The sequence below is a fragment of the Sapajus apella genome, unplaced genomic scaffold (genome assembly GCF_009761245.1).
Source record: "Sapajus apella isolate SASKATOON/1434 unplaced genomic scaffold, GSC_monkey_1.0 scaffold665, whole genome shotgun sequence".
In the NCBI taxonomy this organism is placed as follows: domain Eukaryota; kingdom Metazoa; phylum Chordata; class Mammalia; order Primates; family Cebidae; genus Sapajus; species Sapajus apella.
In genome coordinates, this window is record NW_022437591.1 from 1,688 (window position 1) to 16,480 (window position 14,793).

Consider the following 14,793-nt stretch of genomic DNA (forward strand, 5'->3'; position numbering starts at 1 on the left):
CCTGAGTAGCTGGGATTACAGGCACGCACCACCATGCTCAGCTAATTTTTTGTATTTTAAGTATAGACGGGGTTTCACCATGTTGACCAGGATGGTCTCGATCTCTTGACCTCGTGATCCACCCGCCTCGGCCTCCCACAGTGCTGGGATTACAGGCTTGAGCCACCGCGCCCGGCCAATTTTTCTATAAAAATTAGATCACTCCTCTTGCACTGTTTTGTAATGTGGTATTGTTTTTGCTTAATAAATAATATATGTGACTGGTTTTTCATGTCATTATTCTTTTACTGAATCATTTTTTGTTAAGATAAACTTTTTTCCTTTATTATAATTTAATGTAATATTTCATGCATTCAAATTAAAGCATTACATTACAAATGTAATCTTATGAATTACCATGGACTCCCATCTGGCTACAGGATGAGAAAAACCTACTCCCATCATCTTGCTAGGCTAGCATATATTTAGTTCTTATTATGCGTTAGATACTGTCTTTATGTGCAGTAACTCCTACCGCCATCAAAACAATTCTCTGAGATAGTGATATTATTATCACCATGTTACTATGGGGAAAGGCACAGAGAGGTTAATCAGCTTACCCAAGGTCACACAGGGGATGAATGGAAGGAGAAGGGCTGGAAATGTTGAAGACGGGCTTGATGATGAATGCATATGGAAGGTGAGGGGGCAGAGGTGTCAGCAGTGACTCCTAGGTTTCTGGCTGTTGAGACTGAGGAGCAGGGATGCCCCTGACTGAGACAGGAAAGGCAGGAAGAGAAACTAATTTAGGAGTAGAATAAAATCAGGAACTCTATGTTGGAGGCATTAATGTGAAAGGACCTATGGGACATGAATATGGAAATGAACGAATGACTATAGAATGAGGAAGTGCATGAATGACTTGATGAATGACAAATCCCCAGTGATAGGGTTCGGATCTGTGTCCTTGCCCAAATCTCATGTGGAATTGTCATCCTCAGTGCTGGAGGTGGGTATGATGGGAAGTGATTGGATCGTGGGGGTGGATTTCCCTGCCGGTGCTGTTTCTGGAATAGTGAGTTCTCACAAGATCAGTTGTTTTAAAAGTGTGCAGCACCTCCTCCTTTTCTCTCAGTCCTGTGCCCGCCCCTGCATTGCCTTCTGCATGAGTAAAAGCTTCCTGAGGCCTCCCCAGAAGCAGATCCCAGCATCACGCTTCATATACAGCCCGCAGAACTGTGAGCCAATTAAACAACTTTTCTTTACAAATTCCAGCACTTTGGGAGGCCGAGGCGGGTGGATCATGAGGTCAAGAGATCGAGACCATCCTGGTCAACATGGTGAAACCCCGTCTCTACTAAAAAATTAGCTGGGCATGGTGGCACACACCTGTAGTCCCAGCTACTCGGGAGGCTGAGGCAGGAGAATTGCTTGAACCCAGGAGGTGGAGGTTGCGGTGAGCCGAGATCGCGCCATTGCACTCCAGCCTGGGTAAGAAGAGCGAAACTCCGTCTCAAAAAAAAAAAACGAATAACCTAGTCTGGTTTTTTTTTGTTTTTTTTTTTTTAAGACAAGGTCTCTGATGCCCAGGCTTAAGTACAGTGGCACGATCTTGGCTCACTGCAACCTCCACCTCCTGGGTTCAAGAGATTCTCCTTCCTCAGCCTCCTGAGTAGCTGGGATTACAGGTGCCTGCCATCGTGCCCAGCTAATTTTTATATTTTTAGTAGAGTCTGGATATCACTGTGTTGGCCAGGCTGGTCTTGAACCCCTGACCTCAGGTAATCCACCTGCCTCGGCCTCCCAAAGTGTTGGGATTGCAGGCGTGAGCCACCGCGCCCGGCTTAGTCTCAGGTATTCCTGTATAGTAATGTGAGCATGGACTAATCAGGCAAGGTTATTCTCAGCACAACAATAGACAGCTCTGGCCCGTCATGTTAGAAAGGCATAGAGCTGAAGTGTAACGATGAGAAGGTTCACAGCTGCTTACAGCAGGCCGGGCGGAGAGGATGCATAGACACACAGGATGGAGGCAGGTTGTTTTCAGTGATGTTTACCAAGTACCCAGGATCCTGCAGCTGCTCCATCTGCGAGTGGCTGCTGCTCTCTCTTGGGAAGATTCCTTCTGATCTTGGCAGTAAGATTTGGGGTGAAGGCTGTGTCCAGAACTGGATCCTGCCACCCCAACACCCTGCGGAGAACAAGGCACATTCCTTAGCACTCAGGAGAGAGGCAGAGGGACGGGAGGTTTCAATCCCCTTTCTCAGGAGACAAAGGGCTCTTCATGATTTAATTAAAAATGCCCATCAAAACCTCAGAAGATAGGGGTTAGTTGGGATGAAATAAAAATAGTTGGAGTGAACACATTACAATTTCATTTCATTTCAGGGATATCTATGAGGTTCTAATATTAGAGAGAGGCTTAATCCATCAATAAATTCCCATCTGGCCTGCCACACTGGGGGCATTTCTGAAGATGCTTGGAGAGTCCTCTGTCCTTTGTTTCTCTGTTGAAGGAGAACCACAGAGTGTGACAGTGTCTGGTATGTGGCAGGCACTAAAGTAACACATGCAGAAGGAAGGAGGGAGTTCCTTCTCTGCTCCTCTAAGCTTCAGATTTAGAATTTGCCTAATTTTGGGGCAAGACAAAGCCTTGCGACCTCCACAGAGTTGTCCCTTTGCATGGACAACTTTTCCTGTAAATAACACATGACTCACTCCCCGGCACTTCCAGTCTTTGCTCACGTGTCACTTCCTCACTGTGGCCAGCCCTGCCACCCCTATTTAAAATGACAGCCCTCCTACCCCCGACCCTCCTGACCCCCCACCCTCCTGACCCCCCCCCTCCTGACCCCCCCACCCTCCTGACCCCCCTCCTAACTCACCCTCCTGACCCCCACCCTCCTGACCCCCCACCCTCCTGACCCCCACCCTCCTGACCCCCCACCTTGCTCCGTGCATCTCCCCCAGAGCTCAACCTCACACCCTACATCATCACTTATTATTTGTTCGTTGTCTGTTTCTCCTCACTAGAATGAAGGCCCCACAAAAGCAGGGATTTTTGTCTGTTTTGCTCATTAATGTATATGTGCTGTGCATAGTGCCTGCCTCAATAAATATCTGTTGGACAAATGCATCAATTAATAAGGCAGAGAAGAAATTTTTTGTTAACTGCAATTACTATTGCTTTCCAAAGACAGCAGACCCCAAGGATAATCCCAGGATGCTGGAGCCCACAGAGCCGAGGTGCCTCATCCCCAGGCGCAGCTGCCCCACAGACTCCAGGTGCTCTGGAATAAGCCCCGAGTCAGGGAATGAAATACTCTTCCGGCAGCAACTCGAGGGCCCAGACCCTCACTTCCCACTAACTCCCCGGCTCAGCGCCCACCAGCCAAGTCCAAATCCACACAGGCTGTTCCCACTCTGGCAATGGTGGGGAAAAAACCAATACCCAGTGCCCAGAAGATCAGTGTGATGTACACAAAAGCCGCTTTCTTGCCTTTTGCAAATGCAGCATGGCTGCCCAGGCTCACGTAGCCAGAGAGCAGGCTCTGGGGAGCGGTCCAGGAAAGCACTGGACAGTAGTCATCTGTCTGGAAAATATTAGCGCATAGTCTGATGTCTTCCAAACCTGAGCCAGGTCACCCCTTCTGTCACTGACAGAAATAAACAGTTCTTGGTCTTGAAACACACAGGACTTTCCCCAGTTACTGCTGCTGCTAGCACTGGCTTACTTAGTCTTTCATGGTTTAGAGCCTGTTTTCCTCCGGAAGCAAAAATTTGGCTTGGGCGACCTGAAGAGAAGTGAAACATTTTTAAATGTACAGTTAGGTTCTTTTTCCCAAGGGTAGTTTCTTGGAAATCTCTGGCTTTTCCAGCAACAGCTGAAAAATCGAGGCCTAATGTGATACTCCCTAAGTGTTACAGAGTCAGAGAACTTTACAGATGGAAAGAATCAACCTCCCTTCTCTGGATGGCCTTCAATTCAGATGACTGCAGCCCAGATCATCTAGAGCCACTCCCCTTCATTTCTTCCTCCTGGCACACAGTCTAGAGACCCTGCCCAGCTTTGAAAATACTACCGGTATTCAGACTCTATTTAAAGACTAGACCTCGACCATACATGCAACCTTCCTATCACAGTGTACAGGGGACAAGATGATTTCACATCTGAACTATAATAAACATTGACTCCTGCCCCACATCAAACAGAAAAAGGAATTAAGATGGATCGTAGGCCTAGATGTGAATGTGAAGATCACAGACCTTCCTGCTTCTGGAGGAAAACAGGAGAGTATCTTCATTACCTTGGGGCAGGCAAAGATTTCTTAACCAGAACACAAAAAGCACGAACCATAAAGAAGAGATTGTTAAATTGGACCTCATAAAAATTTAACAATACAGCTAAAGACTTTGACAGTACCAAGTGTTCTTGAGACTGTGAAGCAACTTTACTAGTGGAGTGTGCTTTGGTGCCACTACTTTGGAAAACTGTTTGGCAGTGTCTACTAAGACAATAGCACAAAATGAGTGCACAGGTTCACTGAACACAGTGCAGCCCTAATCATTGTATCGAGGAGAGGAAATAACCCAGACACCCATAACAGGAGAATGGGTAACTAAATACATGGTGCTATATTCATAATTATTTCCAATTCTCATCATAACTCATAATTCCTTATGTCATATATTTATGATAATTTATAACAAATTATTGTACAGCAGAGGTTGGTGAGCTGTGACCCACAGGCCAGCCTGTAGCCTACTTTTTGTTTGTGTATTGTTTATTGCTGCATTTGAGCTACAATGGCAGGGTTGAATAGTTGTAACAGAGACTATGACTTCTATAAGCAAAGGTATTTATTATCTGGTTCTTTGCAGAAATAGTTTGCTGACGTCTGGTATACAGCAATGGAAAAGTCAGACTCTATTACATGCAAAAACATGGATGGATCTTGCAGACATCATGCGGGGCAAAAGAAGCCAAATACGGCTGGGCACGGTGGCTCACACCTGTCATCCCAGCACTTTGGGAGGCCGAGGCAGGTAGATCACCCAAGATCAGGAGTTCGAGACCAGCCTGGCCAACATGGTGAAACCCTATCTCTACTAAAAATACAAAAATTAGCTGGACATGGTGGCTGGCACCTGTAATCTCAGCTACTCAGGAGGCTGAGGCAGGAGAATCACTTGAATCTGGGAGGCAGAGGCTGTAGTGAGCCAAGATCATGCCACTGCACTCCAGCCTCGGAGACAGAGTGAGACTCTGCCTCAAAATAAATAAATAAGCCAAATACAAAAGAGTACAGCCCATGTGATTCCATTTACACAAAGTTCAAAGACAAGCAAAATGAATCCATGGTGATAGAGGTCAGAACAGTAGTTACAATAGTGGCAGGGAGGTATGAGGAAGAGGGCTCAAGGAAGCCTATGCTCTATATCCTGATGGGGGCAGTGGCTCAACAGGAGTATAATTATGTAAAAATCCATCAAGCTGCACAATTAGATTTTGTGCACTGCATATCACTTCTACCCTAATTTTTTTTTTTTTTTTTTTTTTGAGACGGAGTTTCGCTCTTGTTACCCAGGCTGGAGTGCAATGGCGCAATCTCGGCTCACCGCAACCTCCGCCTCCTGGGTTCAGGCAATTCTCCTGCCTCAACCTCCTGAGTAGCTGGGATTACAGGCACGCGCCACCATGCCCAGCTAATGTTTTGTATTTTTAGTAGAGACGGGGTTTCACCATGTTGACCAGGATGGTCTCGATCTCTTGACCTCGTGATCCACCCGCCTCGGCCTCCCAAAGTGCTGGGATTACAGGCTTGAGCCACCGCGCCCGGCCCCAATTTTTTTTAATAAAGGGAACAACTGCCGGTCTCCAAGCGGGGCCTGCCACATGCAAAGCAAGTGGTGCAGTTTCCTCCTTCACCCCCGAGATCAGATTCAGTAATAGTGGGGCCATGCCATGGTCCCTTTCTGAATAGAGCACCCCAGATGGTGGCTTTTCTACCCACAGGCCACCACACACAATATCACTTAACCCCATCAACCTGGTTCCAAATTCCTGGATCCAGCTGATGGTGCCAAAGCCAACCTTCCACATCTGGTCCTCATGCTTAGTCCACTTACAGACCACCTAGGGGCTTGCTAGCAATGCTGATTCCAGGCCCCTCCTCTCCCAATTCCTAGTTCTTTTGAGTCCTGGGTGGGATCCAGGAAACTGCATTGTCAGCAAGTCCTGCAGGTGATTTTGATGCAGATGGACCAGAGACTATACTGGAGAAATGCTCTGTGCAGGTCGAGGGAGTGGGCATGAGGATGCAAAGGGGAGAAGGCAAAAGAGTGAAATTGCTCTGGACCAGAAAGGGAAGGAGAGAGCTGAGAGGAAGATGTAGTGGAAGAGGAGGCGAGTGAGGCTGAGGGAGAGCAGGTGATGAGGTGGCCTTGATGAAGTGATGAGGTGGCCATGCGGTGTGTGAGTCATGGGAAACCTGTTTTCTACCTCTCCACCAAAGAGTTGGTAACATATCTGTTTCTTACTAATATGCTGTGAAGTTGGCACTTGCGGGGTGTGTTGAAGGGCTGAGTCCGCCTTTACAGGGTGAGAAAAGAGGCTATCCAGAGAGGTTCTGTTCTGTCACATGTGGATTTGATTGCCGCAGAGGAAAACGAGTATCATCCTCCTTGCTGCACTTGAGTTCAATCATTCCCATCAAACCTTCCGGCTTTTTTTTTTTTTTTTTAAGATGGAGTCTCGATTTGTCACCCAGGCTAGAGTACAATGACACGATCTTGGCTCACTGCAACCTCCACCTCCTGGGTTCAAGCAATTCTCCTGCCTCAGCCTCCCGAGTGGTTGGGACTATAGGCATGCCATCACACCCAGCTAATTTTTCTATTTTTAGTAGAGACGGGGTTTCACCATATTGGCGAGGCTGGTCTCGAGCTCCTGACCTCATGATCTGCCCACCGTGGCCTCTCAAAGTGCTGGGGTTACAGGTGTGAGCCACCGCGCATGACAACTCTCTGGTTTTCTTCATTTGGTCCAGCTTTAAACTTGCCTCAGCCCACATTCAGTTACATGCGTAGGTGTGTATGCAGATGCCTGAGCAGGCCCCTATGGGCAAGACCAACTAAGCCAGCTGATGTGTTGTGAATGAAAGAGTGGGCATGAGATAAATTACATTAAAGAAATTGATGACGTCTCTGTAACTTACAGAAAAAAAACAGGTCTTTAGGGACTGATACATTATAACCTCCAAGGTATATGTTTAAGTTTAAAAGGCAAGGTGTTTTAGTACAACATGATTTGTGAACAATCGGTGGGGGAGGGATGCATCTGCAGGTTTTTATGTATTAAATGTCTTAGGAAGAAACACTGAGAACTAGCAGAGTGATGGGCTCCAAGAAAGGAAATTGGGCATGGAAGATAATCAAGCTTGGGAATAAGACAATTTTTTTTTTAAGTTACAGGATCTCACTCTGTCACTCCTGGCTGGCAGTGGCACCATTATAGTTAACTGCAACCTCAGGCTCCTGCGCTCAACTGATCCTCCCGCCTCAGCTTCCCATGTAGCTAGGATTACAAGCGTGTACCAGCACACACAGCTAAGTTTTAAAAAGTTTTTGTAGAGATGGGGTCTCACCACATTGCCCTAGTTGGTCTTGAACTCCTGGGCTCAAGCAATACTCCCACTTTGGCCTCCCAAAGCACTGGAATCGCAGGCATAAGCCACTGTGCCCGACCCAATTTTTATACTATATTGTTTGATGCTGTTTTTTTTACCTACATAATTTTTACTTATTAATGTTTAAGCTGTGCCTGGCAGAACAAACACACAGCAGATGTTGGCTGTTCAGGCTATTGCATCTTATCTGAATTCTAACAGCTCCTTGTAAAGAAGGTTACTTTGATGCAGCGAAACTTAGATAAATAGACTCATAAGGGCTACCCAATGGAGTCTCTGCTACCAAGCCCAGGGTTTGGCCCTTGGCATTAGCATTCTGAAACTCTATTTGAGAACCCTTAGTATCCTACCAAAATTTTAATAAATACTCCTCCAGAACAGGGTTCTGTGACCAATACGTTTGGGTGACACTTAAAATTAAGTGTTTAAGTGTTAATAAGCAGGTTACTTACTGAAGAATTTATCATCTACAGGTATTGATCGACTTACGATCTGTGCAACTTACGACCATTCGACTTTACGACCACAATCGCTAGCCATGACTGCTCTGCGTCTGGCAGCGCAAACGTTGCCCAGCTGGGCATACGACAGTGCGGACCAGCTTCCAGCAGCACTACCATCTCTGCATGCACCATTTCAACTGTTATCCCAGACTCGGTACAGCAATTTGTGTTTTGTGTCTTGGATATTTTTCATCAAACCCCTCCCAATAAACTTCTTATACATTTCGAGGCAATGGACCCAAACATCGAACGATATGCAAGGATTGAATGGATGGCGCACAATGTGTTTCGTCCGTATCGTGAAATTTATGAAGAAAAAAAGAAAGATACAATTCAGACGAAGCTCACCATGTTCATGAAAAAACCAACTCCGGTAACCCCAACTGCTGCCTCAGATGACAACATCAACAATCCGCAGCCAAGCACCAGCGGCCAATAAAATGTTTCATACATGTTTATATATTTTGATATGTTTTCCAATTGGGAAAATGTTTCCTATGGTATTTTTTAAACCTGTATTTTGTATTTTTGTATGTTTTGCAAATATTAAACCAGTTGTACTGGTAATGCAGTGTTTTACTTAAACCTGACGAATGTAAAATTAAGAAACAAAATGGTAGCCGGGCGCGGTGGCTCAAGCCTGTAATCCCAGCACGTTGGGAGGCCGAGGCGGGTGGATCACAAGGTCAAGAGATCGAGACCATCCTGGTCAACATGGTGAAACCCCGTCTCTACTAAAACTACAAAAAATTAGCTGGGCATGGTGGCGCGTGCCTGTAATCCCAGCTACTCAGGAGGCTGAGGCAGGAGAATTGCCTGAACCCAGGAGGCGGAGGTTGCAGTGAGCCGAGATCGCGCCATTGCACTCCAGCCTGGGTAACAAGAGCAAGACTCCGTCTCAAAAAAAAAAAAAAAAAAAAAGAAACAAAATGGTGTAGAGATGATACAAATGGCATAAAATGAACAAAGAAAATTATGATATATAACAATAATGAAAGAAAATTATGATAAAATATGACTTAAAGATTTTTATAACATCATTTCACAGTATTGTACATAATAGCCTACTCAACTTATGACCAAATCGTGTTACGACCAGTCTGTCGGAACCAATCGTGGTCGTAAGTCGAGCACTAGCTGTATAGGTTTTTATGCATTAAACGTCTTACAAAGAAACACCAAAAACTAGCAGAGTGATGGGCTCCAAGAAGATAAATTGGCATGGAAAATAATCAAGCTTGGGAATAAGACCATTTTTTTTAAGCGACAGGGTCTCGAGGGGTCAACACACATCCATCAAGAACAAGCCATTTGCACTTTTGCAGATCATCTTTGGTTTCCCCTTTTTCGAAAAGATTATTGTATCAGGGGCCACCATGGAGCAGTCAGTCTCAAGCCATGTGGGCAGGCAGTCCTGGCAGCCATCAGAATGTTCAGAAGGAGTTTACAAAAGTATAGCCCAAAAGCCTACAGTTTTACTAATAGAAACTGCTGAAAGTAAAGCCTACAAAATCTCTTTGGCTTGTAGAGATATTTTTAAAACGGGAATATTTAATTATGGCATAGGGCATAGGCAATAAGAAACAAAAAGTTTAAGAAGCACAATCATGGATGTACCATAGCAGAATAACAGCTGCCGCTGATGGAAACACTGTTACAGATCCATGGAAAACACATAGAATTTTGACTTTTCCATTAAAGCACAACTTTAAGTTTTTTTATTAAGATGCATTAGTTGTATGTATACTGCTCAGTGGGGTTTTTATTTTTTTAGCTTTTATTTCTTTTTTTCAGACATAGTCTCATTCTGTCACCCAGGCTGGAGTGCAGTGCCACAATCTCAGCTCACTGCAGCCTTGACCTGCCAAGCTCAGGTGATCCTCCCACCTCAGGCTCCTGAGTAACTGGGAATACAGGCATGCACCACCACACCTGACTAATTTTTGCATTTTTTGTAGAGATGAGGTTTTGCTGAGTTGCCCTGCCCAGGCTGGGCTCGAAATCCTGGCCTCATGTGATCCACCTACCTCAATCTCCCAAAGTCCTGGGATTACAGGTTTAAGCCTCTGTGCCAGGCCTGCTCAGTGAATTTTTACATACATACACATCTGTACCCACCACTCAGATCAAGATATAACACATCTCCAGCTCCCCTTCATGAATGCACCAGTTTATGAAGGTTCCTTCACGCCCCTTCCTTGTCCACCTCCTGCTTCAGGGACCAGTACTCTGACTAATTTTGCCTGTTCTTGAACTTCATAAAAGTAGAATGTCATAGAATGTACTCTTGTGTCTGGCTTTCTTAGCTTACTGTTATAGCCAAGAGAGGTACCATACTGCTGAATGTATTATTAATTTATTCTTTTTCATTGCTATGTAAATTTATTTGATAGACATTTGGGTTTTGCAGACATTTTGTTGCTACCTTTTATCATAATACCAACAAAATACTTACGCTAACATCCAAGTTAGCGATAAACTATTGAATACTTTTCTTCTAAATTTGAAAACAAGACAAAAATATCGATTACTGGCTGGGTGTGGGTGGCTCATGCCTGTAATCCCAGCACTTCAAGAGGCTGAGACAGATGGATTGCTTGAGCCCAGGAGTTCAAGACCAGCCTAGGCAATATAGCAAGACCCTGTCTCTGCAATAAATAAATAAATAAATAAATAAATAAATAAAAATAAAAGTTAGCCAGGAGTGTTGGAGTGCACCTGTAGTCTCAGCTACTCAGGAGGCTGAGGTGGGAGAATCACTCTTGCCCTGGAGGTCAAAGCTGTAGTGAGACGCAGTCACGGCACTGCCACTCCAGCCTGGGCAACAGAGCAAGACCCTGTCAAAAAAAAAAAGCCTACTATCAGCACTTCTATTCAACACTTTATTAAGAGACCTGAGTTCTGGCCTTTACCCTGCCTTTAACTACATAAGGACCTTGAATAAGTCAATTAACCACTCTGCTTCTTAGTTTCATCATCTTTAAAAATAACTAGATAATGCTTAAGATCCCTTCTACACATAAATACCAAGCAAATGCCCCTTTTAAAAAAAAAAAAAGTGATACACAACATGGATGAATGTTAAAAACATTATGCTAAGTGAAATAAGCCAGACACAAAAGAACATTTCCGCTTACATAAAGTATCTAGCACAGTCAAATTCACAGAGACAAGCTAGATCAACTAGGGGAAAAAAGAGAGGAGGCTCAACTAAAATCAGAAATGAAACATTACTACTGATTTCACAGAAATCAAAAGGATTACGACAGTGCTTTGAACAATCGTAAACCAACAAATTGGATAACCTAGATGAAATGGACAAATTCCTAGAAACACATGCTACCAAGACTGAGTCATGAAGAAATCAAAAAGTCTAAATAGACCTATAGTTTTAATAAGGAGATTGAATTGGTAATCAAAATAATGCCCAACAAAGAAAAGCTCAAGACCTCATGGCTTCAATGATGAATTCTACCAAACATTGGAAGGAGAATTAACACGAATCCTTCTCCAACTCTTCCCAAAAATTGAAGAGAAGGGAATACTTCCTAACTCATTCCATGAGGCCCTGATACCACAGACACAGGCACTACAAGAAAACTGCAGACCAATACCCCTGATGAATATTGATGTGAAAGTTAATGAAATATTAATTTTTTAAATATTTTTTAATGTCTCTATTATTAAACACAATTACAGGCATACCCATTTTTAGACTGCATTCTAGCCCGGGCAATAAAGCAACACCCCTGTTCTCTCTCCCTCTTCCTCTTTCTTCTTTCCTTCATTCTTTTTTTTTTTTCTTTTTTTTAATTCTTTCTCTTTTTTTCTTTCTCTCTTTCTTCCAAATAAAAAAGAAGAAAAAAAAAAAGAAAGTTAATGAAATATTAGCAAACTGGATTCAGCATCATATTAAAAAGATCATATTGAAAGAATTAGCCAAAGTAATTAAGCAAGAAAAAGAAATTAAAGGCATCCAAATTGGAGAGGTAAAAGTAAAATTATCTCTGTTCTCAAATGACGTAATTGTATATGTAGAAAACCCCAAAGAATCCACAACAAAACTATTAGAACTAACAAAGGATTCAGCAAAATTCCAGGAAACAAAATCACACAGAAAAATCAGTGGCATTTCTCTACACTAAAAATGAACAATCAGAAAAGGAAATTAAGAAAACAATTCCATTTACAACAGCACCAGAAAGAATAAAATACATAAGAATTAACTGAGGAAGTGAAAAACTTATACACTGAAAGCTACCAAAATATAGCTAAAAAAAATTAAGACATGATTAAATGAAAAGCAATTCTGTGTCTTTTCACTGGATTGGAAGACTAATACTGTTAAGATGTCAGTCCTACCCAAAGAGATCTACAGACTCAATGCAATTCCCATCAAAATCCCAAATGATATTTTTTATAGAAATAGAAACATTTATTCTAAAATTCATATGAAATCCCAAAGGATTCTGAATAGTCAAAACAATCTTGAAAGAGAAGAACTAAGTTGCAGGTTTCACAGATACATTTTTTCCATCACTGTGTGACCTTAGGCAAGTTACTGAACCTCTCTGTTCCCAAGTTTCCTCATCTGTAGATGGGGATAACATCACCCACATCATAGGGCTTTTATGAATATCAAATAAGTAAATGTATGGAAAATGCCTACAACACAGGCTGGAACATAGTAAGTACTATATAAAGAATAGCTGCTATTATTAATTTTTTAAAATTAATGTTACTTCCTGCATGCCTAGGGGAGCCTAGAGAATTTCTCCAGAGATATCTGGCTCTCTTGCAGGTAGTTTAGCCAAGTTATACCCATTTCTGAGAAGCATATTTTTTCTAGAGCAAAGACTTAGAGCCAAGTGCCAAAAAAGTAAATTAGCCAGAGAACTGAATCACTTGACTCACTCAGACAGGGAAAACCCCACAACTGCCATGCTCAGAACCTCACAGGGTGCCTCAGAATGCACCAGTTTAATAAACTGGGGAAAATTGGGGAGCTTGTTTCCTATCCTCTGACTTGACATTGGCAGCAAGGGGACAGCCCCAGCCATTGCTTTCCAAAGCCAACTCATGTCCTTCCATTGACCATAAAATAGTGCACTGTCCTAGACACAAGACTGTTACTCACCACCCCTGCCATTCACCTGGCACCCTAAGAAGGAACCTGTGCCTTCCAAAGACACACAGCTTAAGAGAATTCATCACTGAGCTGTCCCTGCAAGTGGAAACTTTCTCATTAAGAAGGCTGGAAGCAGGAGATGGAATGCCTGCATTTAATTCTGTACCCTTTCCTTGTGGGAAGCATTGGTTATCAATCCAGAGAAGCTGGAATCTTCCCTGGGAACCGCCTACAAGAGCGATAGGGGTCACCATTATTCTAAATATTCCCTACAGGCATTTGCAATGCAGTTCTTGCAGCTGGTTGCAAAAGTAGAAGACAGAAGGCAAGAAAACGAGCTAAATGAATCCCTGGCAAATATGAATCAAGAAAAGTGGCCTTTCTATACAAGGTTACACACTGGAACTGGGCCAGCTTGTCAGCTGGTTCGGGAAGCCAAGCCCCGGTCCAGGACATTTGCCTTTGAACTCAGGCCACTCATACAGGTCTGGCTGTTTGCCACCATCCCAGCAGGACCACATTCCAGGTGGAAATGCCAAAATGTGCACACTGGGAATTTCCAGCAGCTGAAACTCCTGCTCAGTCTGTGAAGTCAGTGCTAGTCCTTGTACTGACTCTAGCCAAGATCACCCTGGTTATTTCACTTTCTCTCGAGAGTAGCACATAGAGGTAAATACAGTATTGAGCAACTAGTGGAAATAGAAGGAATGGGGGTTTTCTGGTGGCTGACTCAAGCTACCTGTATCGGCTGTGACTCAAAAATCCATCTTTCTGGAACTCAAGTCATTGTGAGCAACAACCTCTTATCCTTGAACCAAAGTCAAAAATAAATATGACATGGGATCAGGCATTGATGCAGGAGCTTAATTATAAATTGACTGCTCTCCCCAGAAGAAGAATCACTGATTCAAGCTTTCTTGATTTCACAAGACTTAAACCATTTTTGCTTCTGCAAAATCACAGTCGAAGACATCTTTGAGCAAGTTACCCCAAGTCTCTTACATGAGGATCTACGAAATCTAATTTTCCAAAAATGTAATGCCAAGTAAATGTTTGCTTCCCCAAACAACGCTTCTTGTAAACAAACAAACAAAATGCTGATGCTGCTACTTCTTCTTATTCTTCTTTGAAAATCAGGTGATTAAATTTATAGGGTCCACCATTTCTTTTTCGCCTTGAGTGCTAGGAAGCCCAGAGTCAAATTTCATGCTCAAACTATTTATCCACATTCCTGATAGGATATTTTCCTCTTTGCCATTATGGAGCTTCCAGTCTCTTTTTAAATGCTTCATTTTCACCACATTTTAAGTTGTAAAACCCGCCAGGTCCTTTTTAAATAAAGAGGCAGAATAAAATTAATTAATTAATTAGCCGGGCGCAGTGGCTCAAGCCTGTAATCCCAGCACTGTGGGAGGCCGAGGCGGGTGGATCACGAGGTCAAGAGATCGAGACCATCCTGGTCAACATGGTGAAACCCTGTCTCTACTAAAAATAC

At 43.4% G+C, this 14,793-nt stretch overlaps 1 long non-coding RNA gene across 1 annotated transcript in view; it reads right to left on the bottom strand.

Moving 5' to 3' along the window:
* Positions 1–2,744: 2,744 nt before the first annotated feature.
* Positions 2,745–14,793, bottom strand: part of LOC116546196 — a 15,228-nt gene continuing 3,179 nt past the window's right edge. The window contains exons 2-3 of the long non-coding RNA XR_004266621.1: positions 5,677–5,685; positions 2,745–2,759 (exon numbers count right to left, since the gene is read on the bottom strand). This is a non-coding gene — a long non-coding RNA (uncharacterized LOC116546196). The remainder of the gene's footprint in view (positions 2,760–5,676; positions 5,686–14,793) is intronic.